We start from the raw sequence: 10,000 nt of genomic DNA, 5'->3' as shown, positions 1-10,000 counted from the left end.
TGTGTGTGTGTGAAAGAGAGGGTGGGTGTGTGTGTGTGTGTGTGAAAGAGAGGGTGGGTGCGTGTGTGTGTGTGTGTGAAAAAGAGGGTGGGTGCGTGTGTGTGTGTGTGTGAAAGAGAGGGTGGGTGCGTGTGTGTGTGTGTGTGAAAGAGAGAGTGGGTGCGTGTGTGTGTGTGTGAAAGAGAGAGTGGGTGCGTGTGTGTGTGTGTGAAAGAGAGAGTGTGTGTGTGTGTGTGTGTGTGTGAAAGAGAGAGTGGGTGTGTGTGTGGTGTGTGTTGGTGGTGTGTGTGTGTGAAAGAGAGGGTGGGTGCGTGTGTGTGTGTGTGAAAGAGAGGGTGGGTGCGTGTGTGTGTGTGTGTGTGAAAGAGAGGGTGGGTGCGTGTGTGTGTGTGTGTGTGTGAAAGAGAGGGTGGGTGCGTGTGTGTGTGTGTGTGTGTGTGTGAAAGAGAGGGTGTGTGTGTGTGTGTGTGTGTGTGTGTGAAAGAGAGGGTGGGTGCGTGTGTGTGTGTGTGTGGAAAGAGAGGGGGGGGTGTGTGTGTGTGTGTGTGAAAGAGAGGGTGGGTGCGTGTGTGTGTGTGTTGTGAGGAAAGAGAGGGTGGGTGCGTGTGTGTGTGTGGTGTGTGAGGTAGAGGGTGTGTGTGTGTGTGTGTGAGTTGTGTGTGGTGAGGGTGGGTGCGTGTGTGTGTGTGTGTGAAAGAGAGGGTGGGTGCGTGTGTGTGTGTGTGTGTGAAAGAGAGGGTGGGTGCGTGTGTGTGTGTGTGTGTGTGAAAGAGAGGGTGGGTGCGTGGTGTGTGTGTGTGTGTGAAAGAGGGGTGGGTGCGTGTGTGTGTGTGTGAAAGAGAGGGTGGGTGCGTGTGTGTGTGTGAAAGAGAGGGTGGGTGCGTGTGTGTGTGTGAAAGAGAGGGTGGGTGCGTGTGTGTGTGTGAAAGAGAGGGTGGGTGCTTGTGTGTGTGTGAAAGAGAGGGTGGGTGCGTGTGTGTGTGTGTGAAAGAGAGGGTGGGTGCGTGTGTGTGTGTGTGTGTGAAAGAGAGGGTGGGTGGGTGTGTGTGTGTGTGAAAGAGAGGGTGGGTGTGTGTGTGTGTGTGTGTGTGAAAGAGAGGGTGGGTGCGTGTGTGTGTGTGTGTGTGTGTGTGAAAGAGAGGGTGGGTGCATGTGTGTGTGTGTGTGAAAGAGAGGGTGGGTGCGTGTGTGTGTGTGTGTGTGAAAGAGATGGTGGGTGCGTGTGTGTGTGTGTGTGTGAAAGAGAGGGTGGTGTGCGTTGTGTGTGTGTGTGTGAAAGAGAGGGTGGGTGCGTGTGTGTGTGTGTGTGAAAGAGAGGGTGGGTGCGTGTGGTGTGTGTGTGTGTGAAAGAGAGGGGTGGGTGCGTGTGTGTGTGTGTGTGTGAAAGAGAGGGTGGGTGCGGGTGTGTGTGTGTGTGTGAAAGAGAGGGTGGGTGCGTGTGTGTGTGTGAAGAGAGGGTGGGTGCGTGTGTGTGTGTGAAAGAGAGAGGGTGGGTGTGTGTGTGTGTGTGTGAAAGAGAGGGTGGGTGCGTGTGTGTGTGTGAAAGAGAGGGTGGGTGCGTGTGTGTGTGTGTGTGAAAGAGAGGGTGGGTGCGTGTGTGTGTGTGTGTGTGTGAAAAGAGAGGGTGGGTGCGTGTGTGTGTGTGAAAGAGAGGGTGGGTGCGTGTGTGTGTGTGAAAGAGAGGGTGGGTGCGTGTGTGTGTGTGAAAGAGAGGGTGGGTGCGTGTGTGTGTGTGAAAGAGAAAGAGAGGGTTGTGCGTGTGTGTGTGTGTGTGAAAGAGAGGGTGGGTGCGTGTGTGTGTGTGTGAAAGAGAGGGTGGGTGCGTGTGTGTGTGTGTGAAAGAGAGGGTGGGTGCGTGTGTGTGTGTGTGAAAGAGAGGGTGGGTGCGTGTGTGTGTGTGAAAGAGAGGGTGGGTGCGTGTGTGTGTGTGAAAGAGAGGGTGGGTGCGTGTGTGTTGTGTGAAAGAGAGGGGTGGGTGCGTGTGTGTGTGTGTGAAAGAAGAGAGGGTGGGTGCGTGTGTGTGTGTGTGTGAAAGAGAGGGTGGGTGCGTGTGTGTGTGTGTGAAGAGAGGGTGGTGGCGTGTGTGTGTGTGTGAAGAGAGGGTGGGTGCGTGTGTGTGTGTGTGAAAGAGAGGGTGGGTGCGTGTGTGCGTGTGTGTGTGTGTGTGTGAAAGAGAGGGTGGGTGCGTGTGTGTGTGTGTGTGAAAGAGAGGGTGGTGCGTGTGTGTGTGTGTGTGAAAGAGAGGGTGGTGTGCGTGTTGTGTGTGTGAAAGAGAGGGTGGGTGCGTGTGTGTGTGTGATAGAGAGGGTGGGTGCGTGTGTGTGTGTGTGAAAGAGAGGGTGGGTGCGTGTGTGTGTGTGTGAAAGAGAGGGTGGGTGCGTGTGTGTGTGTGTGTGAAAGAGAGGGTGGGTGCGTGTTGTGTGTGGTGTGTGAAAGAGAGGGTGGGTGCGTGTGTGTGTGTGAAAGAGAGGGTGGGTGCGTGTGTGTGTGTGTGTGTGAAAGAGAGGGTGGGTGCGTGTGTGTGTGTGAAGAGAGGGTGGGTGCGTGTGTGTGTGTGTGTGTGTGTGAAAGAGAGGGTGGGTGCGTGTGTGTGTGTGTGAAAGAGAGTGGTGGGTGCAGTGTGTGTGTGTGTGTGAAAGAGAGGGTGGGTGCGTGTGTGTGTGTGTGAAAGAGAGTGTGGGTGCGTGTGTGTGTGTGTGAAAGAGAGGGTGGGTGCGTGTGTGTGTGAAAGAGAGGGGGGGTGCGTGTGTGTGTGTGTGAAAGAGAGGGTGGGTGCGTGTGTGTGTGTGTGTGAAAGAGAGGGTGGGTGCGTGTGTGTGTGTGTGTGTGAAAGAGAGGGTGGGTGTGTGTGTGTGTGTGTGTGTGTGAAAGAGAGGGTGGGTGCGTGTGTGTGTGTGTGTGAAAGAGTGAGGGTGGGTGGTGTGTGTGTGTGTGTTGTGTGTGTGTGAAAGAGAGGGGGGTGTGTGTGTGTGTGTGTGTGTGTGTGAAAGAGAGGGTGGGTGCGTTGTGTGTGTGTGTGTGTGTGTGAAAGAGAGGGTGGGTGCGTGTGTGTGTGTGTGTGTTTGTGTGTGTGTGTGTGTGAAAGAGAGGGTGGGTGCGTTGTGTGTGTGTGTGTGTGTGTGTGAAAGAGAGGGTGGGTGCGTGTGTGTGTGTGTGTGTGGAAAGAGAGGGTGGGTGCGTGTGTGTGTGTGTGTGTGTGAAAAGGAGAGGGTGCGGGTGTTGTGTGTGTGTGTGTGAAAGAGAGGGTGGGGTGTGTGTGTGTGTGAAAGAGAGGGTGGGTGCGTGTTGTGTGTGTGTGTGTGTGTGTGAAAGAGAGGGTGGGTGCGGTGTGTGTGTGTGTGTGTGTGAAAGAGAGGGTGGGTGCGTGTGTGTGTGTGTTTGTGGGTGTGTGTGTGTGTGTGTGAAAGAGAGGGTGGGTTGTGTGTGTGTGTGTGTGTGGTGTGTGTGAAAGAGAGGTTGTGTGTTGTGTGGTGTGTGTGCGAAAGAGAGAGTGGGTGTGTGTGTGTGTGTGCGAAAGAGAGAGTGGGTGTGTGTGTGTGTGTGCGAAAGAGAGGGTGGGTGTGTGTGTGTGTGCGAAAGAGAGAGAGGGTGGGTGTGTGTGTGTGTGTGTGTGTGTGTGAAAGAGAGGGTGGGTGCGTGTGTGTGTGTGTGTGTGTGTGAAAGAGAGGGTGGGTGCGTGTGTGTGTGTGTGTGAAAGAGAGGGTGGGTGCGTGTGTGTGTGTGTGTGTGAAAGAGAGGGTGTGTGTGTGTGTGTGTGTGTGTGTGTGAAAGAGAGGGTGGGTGCGTGTGTGTGTGTGAAAGAGAGGGTGGGTGCGTGTGTGTGTGTGTGTGAAAGAGAGGGTGGGTGCGTGTGTGTGTGTGGTGTGTGTGTGTGAAAGAGAGGGTGGGTGCGTGTGTGTGTTGAGTGGTGTGTGTGTGTGAAAGAGAGGGTGGGTGCGTGTGTGTGTGTGTGAAAGAGAGGGTGGGTGTGTGTTGTGTGTGTGTGTGTGTGTGAAAGAGAGGTGGGTGTGTGTGTGTGTGTGAAAGAGAGGGTGGGTGCGTGTGTGTGTGTGTGAAAGAGAGGGTGGGTGCGTGTGGTGTGTGTGTGAAAGAGAGGGTGGGTGCGTGTGTGTGTGTGTGTGAAAGAGAGGGTGGGTGCGTGTGTGTGTGTGTGTGTGTGTGAAAGAGAGGGTGGTGTGCGTGTGTGTGTGTGTGTGTGAAAGAGAGGGTGGGTGCTGTGTGTGTGTGTGTGTGTGTGAAAGAGAGGGTGGGTGCGTGTGTGTGTGTGTGTGTGTGAAAGAGAGGGTGGGTGCGTGTGTGTGTGTGTGTGTGAAAGAGAGGGTGGGTGCGTGTGTGTGTGTGTGTGAAGAAGAGGGTGGCGTGTGTGTGTGTGTGTGAAAGAGAGGGTGTGTGTGTGTGTGTGTGTGTGTGAAAGAGAGGGTGGGTGCGTGTGTGTGTGTGAAAGAGAGGGGGGTGTGTGTGTGTGAAAGAGAGGGTGGGTGCGTGTGTGTGTGTGAAAGAGAGGGTGGGTGCGTGTGTGTGTGTGTGTGAAAGAGAGGGTGGGTGCGTGTGTGTGTGTGTGTGAAAGAGAGGGTGGGTGCGTGTGTGTGTGTGAAAGAGAGGGTGGGTGCGTGTGTGTGTGTGAAAGAGAGGGTGGGTGCGTGTGTGTGTGTGTGTGTGAAAGAGAGGGTGGGTGCGTGTGTGTGTGTGAAAGAGAGGGTGGGTGCGTGTGTGTGTGTGTGTGAAAGAGAGGGTGGGTGCTTTTGCGTGTGTGTGTGAAAGAGAGGGTGGGTGCGTGTGCGTGTGTGTGTGAAAGAGAGGGTGGGTGCGTGTGTGTGTGTGTGTGTGTGAAAGAGAGGGTGCGTGTGTGTGTGTGTGTGTGAAAGAGAGGGTGGGTGCGTGTGTGTGTGTGTGTGAAAGAGAGGGTGGGTGCGTGTGTGTGTGTGTGTGAAAGAGAGGGTGGGTGCGTGTGTGTGTGTGTGTGTGAAAGAGAGGGTGGGTGTGTGTGTGTGTGAAAGAGAGGGTGGGTGCGTGTGTGTGTGTGTGTGAAAGAGAGGGTGGGTGCGTGTGTGTGTGTGTGTGAAAGAGAGGGTGGGTGCGTGTGTGTGTGTGTGAAAGAGAGGGTGGGTGCGTGTGTGTGTGTGTGAAGGAGAGGGTGGGTGCGTGTGTGTGTGTGAAAGAGAGGGTGGGTGCGTGTGTGTGTGTGAAAGAGAGGGTGGGTGTGTGTGTGTGTGTGTGAAAGAGGGTGGGTGCGTGTGTGTGTGTGAAAGAGAGGGTGGGTGCGTGTGTGTGTGTGAAAGAGAGGGTGGGAGCGTGTGTGTGTGTGAAAAAGAGGGTGGGTGCGTGTGTGTGTGTGTGTGAAAGAGAGGGTGGGTGCGTGTGTGTGTGTGTGTGAAAGAGAGGGTGGTGCGTGTGTGTGTGTGTGTGTGAAAAGAGGGTGGGTGCGTGTGTGTGTGTGTGTGAAAGAGAGGGTGGGTGCGTGGTGTGTGTGTGTGAAAGAGAGGGTGGGTGCGTGTGTGTGTGTGTGTGAAAGAGAGGGTGGGTGCGTGTGTGTGTGTGAAAGAGAGGGTGGGTGCGTGTGTGTGTGTGTGAAAGAGGGTGGGTGCGTGTGTGTGTGTGTGAAAGAGGGTGGGTGCGTGTGTGTGTGTGTGAAAGAGAGGGTGGGTGGTGTGTGTGTGTGTGTGTGTGTGTGTGAAAGAGAGGGTGGGTGGTGTGTGTGTGTGTGAAAGAGAGGGTGGGTGCGTGTGTGTGTGTGTGAAAGAGAGGGTGGGTGCGTGCGTGTGTGTGTGTGTGAAAGAGAGGGTGGGTGCGTGTGTGTGTGTGAAAGAGAGGGTGGGTGCGTGTGTGTGTGTGTGTGAAAGAGAGGGTGGGTGCGTGTGTGTGTGTGTGTGAAAGAGAGGGTGGGTGCGTGTGTGTGTGTGAAAGAGAGGGGGTGGTGTGTGTGTGTGTGTGAAAGAGAGGGTGGGTGCGTGTGTGTGTGTGTGAAAGAGAGGGTGGGTGCGTGTGTGTGTGTGTGAAAGAGAGGGTGGGTGCGTGTGTGTGTGTGTGTGAAAGAGAGGGTGGGTGCGTGTGTGTGTGTGTGAAAGAGAGGGTGGGTGCGTGTGTGTGTGTGTGTGAAAGAGAGGGTGGGTGCGTGTGTGTGTGTGTGTGTGTGTGTGAAAGAGAGGGTGGGTGCGTGTGTGTGTGTGTGTGTGTGTGAAAGAGAGGGTGGGTGCGTGTGTGTGTGTGTGTGTGTGTGTGTGAAAGAGAGGGTGGGTGCGTGTGTGTGTGTGTGTGTGTGTGTGTGTGTGTGTGTGTGTGTGAAAGAGAGGGTGGGTGCGTGTGTGTGTGTGTGTGTGTGTGTGTGAAAGAGAGGGTGGGTGCGTGTGTGTGTGTGTGTGTGAAAGAGAGGGTGGGTGCGTGTGTGTGTGTGTGTGTGTGTGTGTGAAAGAGAGGGTGGGTGCGTGTGTGTGTGTGTGTGTGAAAGAGAGGGTGGGTGTGTGTGTGTGTGTGAAAGAGAGGGTGGGTGCGTGTGTGTGTGTGTGTGTGTGTGTAAGAGAGGGTGGGTGCGTGTGTGTGTGTGTGTGTGTGTGAAAGAGAGGGTGGGTGCGTGTGTGTGTTTGTGTGTGTTTGTGTGTGTGTGTGAAAGAGAGGGTGGGTGCGTGTGTGTGTGTGTGTGTGTGTGTGTGTGAAAGAGAGGGTGGGTGTGTGTGTGTGTGTGTGAAAGAGAGGGTGGGTGCGTGTGTGTGTGTGTGTGTGTGTGTGTGTGTGTGTGAAAGAGAGGGTGGGTGCGTGTGTGTGTGTGTGTGTGTGGTGTGAAAGAGGGAGGGTGGGTGCGTGTGTTGTGTGTGTGTGTGTGTGTGTGTGAAAGAGAGGGTGGGTGCGTGTGTGTGTGTGTGTGTGTGTGAAAGAGAGGGTGGGTGTGTGTGTGTGTGTGTGTGTGAAAGAGAGGGTGGGTGCGTGTGTGTGTGTGTGTGTGAAAGAGAGGGTGGGTGCGTGGTGTGTGTGTGTGTGTGTGTGAAAGAGAGGGTGGGTGCTGTGTGTGTGTGTGTGTGTGTGAAAGAGAGGGTGGGTGCGTGTGTGTGTGTGAAAGAGAGGGTGGGTGCGTGTGTGTGTGTGAAAGAGAGTGGTGTGGTGTGTGTGTGTGTGTGTGTGTGTGTGTGTGTGTGAAAGAGAGGGTGGGTGCGTGTGTGTGTGTGTGTGTGTGAAAGAGAGGGTGGGTGCGTGTGTGTGTGTGAAAGAGAGGGTGGGTGCGTGTGTGTGTGTGTGTGAAAGAGAGGGTGGGTGCGTGTGTGTGTGTGTGAAAGAGAGGGTGGGTGCGTGTGTGTGTGTGTGAAAGAGAGGGTTGGGTGTGTGTGTGTGTGTGTGTGTGAAAGAGAGGGTGGGTGCGTGTGTGTGTGTGTGTGTGAAAGAGAGGGTGGGTGCGTGTGTGTGTGTGTGTGAAAGAGAGGGTGGGTGCGTGTGTGTGTGTGTGTGTGTGTGTGTGAAAGAGAGGGTGGGTGCGTGTGTGTGTGTGTGTGTGAAAGAGAGGGTGGGTGCGTTTGTGTGTGTGTGTGTGTGTGTGAAAGAGAGGGTGGGTGCGTGTGTGTGTGTGTGTGTGTGTGAAAGAGAGGGTGGGTGCGTGTGTGTGTGTGTGTGTGAAAGAGAGGGTGGGTGCGTGTGTGTGTGTGTGTGTGAAAGAGAGGGTGGGTGCGTGTGTGTGTGTGAAAGAGAGGGTGTGTGTGTGTGTGTGTGTGTGAAAGAGAGGGTGGGTGCGTGTGTGTGTGTGAAAGAGAGGGTGGGTGTGTGTGTGTGAAAGAAAGTGTGGGTGCGTGTGTGTGTGTGTGAAAGAGAGGGTGGGTGCGTGTGTGTGTGTGAAAGAGAGGGTGGGTGCGTGTGTGTGTGTGTGAAAGAGAGGGTGGGTGCGTGTGTGTGTGTGTGTGAAAGAGAGGGTGGGTGCGTGTGTGTGTGTGAAAGAGAGGGTGGGTGCGTGTGTGTGTGTGAAAGAGAGGGTGGGTGCGTGTGTGTGTGTGTGTGAAAGAGAGGGTGGGTGCGTGTGTGTGTGTGTGTGAAAGAGAGGGTGGGTGTGTGTGTGTGTGTGTGTGTGAAAGAGAGGGTGGGTGCGTGTGTGTGTGTGTGTGTGAAAGAGAGGGTGGGTGCGTGTGTGTGTGTGTGTGTGAAAGAGAGGGTGGGTGCATGTGTGTGTGTGTGTGTGAAAGAGAGGGTGGGTGCGTGTGTGTGTGTGTGTGTGAAAGAGAGGGTGGGTGTGTGTGTGTGTGAAAGAGAGGGTGGGTGCGTGTGTGTGTGTGTGAAAGAGAGGGTGGGTGCGTGTGTGTGTGTGTGAAAGAGAGGGTGGGTGCGTGTGTGTGTGTGTGAAAGAGAGGGTGGGTGCGTGTGTGTGTGTGTGAAAGAGAGGGTGGGTGCGTGTGTGTGTGTGAAAGAGAGGGTGGGTGCGTGTGTGTGTGTGAAAGAGAGGGTGGGTGCGTGTGTGTGTGTGTGAAAGAGAGGGTGGGTGCGTGTGTGTGTGTGAAAGAGAGGGTGGGTGTGTGTGTGTGTGTGAAAGAGAGGGTGGGTGCGTGTGTGTGTGTGTGTGAAAGAGAGGGTGGGTGCGTGTGTGTGTGTGTGTGAAAGAGAGAGTGGGTGCGTGTGTGTGTGTGTGTGAAAGAGAGGGTGGGTGTGTGTGTGTGTGTGTGTGAAAGAGAGGGTGGGTGCGTGTGTGTGTGTGTGTGAAAGAGAGGGTGGGTGCGTGTGTGTGTGTGTGTGAAAGAGAGGGTGGGTGCGTGTGTGTGTGTGTGTGAAAGAGAGGGTGGGTGCGTGTGTGTGTGTGAAAGAGGGTGGGTGGGTGTTGTGTGTGTGTGTGTGTGAGTGGGTGGTGTGTGTGTGTGTGTGTGTGTGTGTGAGTGTGGTGTGTGTGTGTGTGTGTGTGTGTGTGTGTGTGTGTGAGAGAGTGGTGGGGTGTGTGTGTGTGTGTGAAAGAGAGGGAGGGTGAGTGTGTGTGTGTGTGTGTGTGAAAGAGAGGGTGGGTGCGTGTGTGTGTGTGAAAGAGAGGGTGGGTGCGTGTGTGTGTGTGTGAAAGAGAGGGTGGGTGCGTGTGTGTGTGTGTGAAAGAGAGGGAGGGTGCGTGTGTGTGTGTGTGAAAGAGAGGGTGGGTGCGTGTGTGTGTGTGTGAAAGAGAGGGAGGGTGCGTGTGTGTGTGTGTGTGAAAGAGAGGGAGGGTGTGTGTGTGTGTGTGTGAAAGAGAGGTGGGTGCGTGTGTGTGTGTGTGTGTGTGAAAGAGAGGGTGGGTGCGTGTGTGTGTGTGTGAAAGAGAGGGTGGTGTGCGTGTGTGTGTGTGTGAAAGAGAGGGTGGGTGCGTGTGTGTGTGTGTGAAAGAGAGGGTGGGTGCGTGTGTGTGTGAAAGAGAGGGTGGGTTCCTGTGTGTGTGTGTGTGAAAGAGAGAGTGGGTGCGTGTGTGTGTGTGTGAAAGAGAGAGTGGGTGCGTGTGTGTGTGTGTGTGTGAAAGAGAGTGGGTGCGTGTGTGTGTGTGTGAAAGAGAGAGAGTGGGTGCGTGTGTGTGTGTGTGAAAGAGAGGGTGGGTGCGTGTGTGTGTGTGTGAAAGAGAGGGTGGGTGTGTGTGTGTGTGTGTGAAAGAGAGGGTGGGTGTGTGTGTGTGTGTGTGTGTGTGTGTGTGTGTGAAAGAGAGGGTGGGTGCGTGTGTGTGTGTGTGTGAAAGAGAGGGTGGGTGCGTGTGTGTGTGTGTGTGAAAGAGAGGGTGGGTGCGTGTGTGTGTGTGTGTGTGTGTGAAAGAGAGGGTGGGTGCGTGTGTGTGTGTGAAGGAGAGGGTGGGTGCGTGTGTGTGTGTGTGTGTGAAAGAGAGGTTGGGTGCTTGTGTGTGTGCTTGTGTGTGTGTGTGTGTGAAAGACAGGGTGGGTGCGTGTGTGTGTGCGTGTGTGTGTGAAAGAGAGGGTGGATGCGTGTGTGTGTGTGAAAGAGAGGGTGGGTGCGTGTGTGTGTGTGTGTGAAAGAGAGGGTGGGTGCGTGTGTGTGTGTGTGAAAGAGAGGGTGGGTGCGTGTGTGTGTGTGT

The sequence above is a fragment of the Carcharodon carcharias genome, chromosome 4, assembly GCF_017639515.1.
Source record: "Carcharodon carcharias isolate sCarCar2 chromosome 4, sCarCar2.pri, whole genome shotgun sequence".
In the NCBI taxonomy this organism is placed as follows: domain Eukaryota; kingdom Metazoa; phylum Chordata; class Chondrichthyes; order Lamniformes; family Lamnidae; genus Carcharodon; species Carcharodon carcharias.
Note: the sequence above shows the minus strand (reverse complement) of the source record.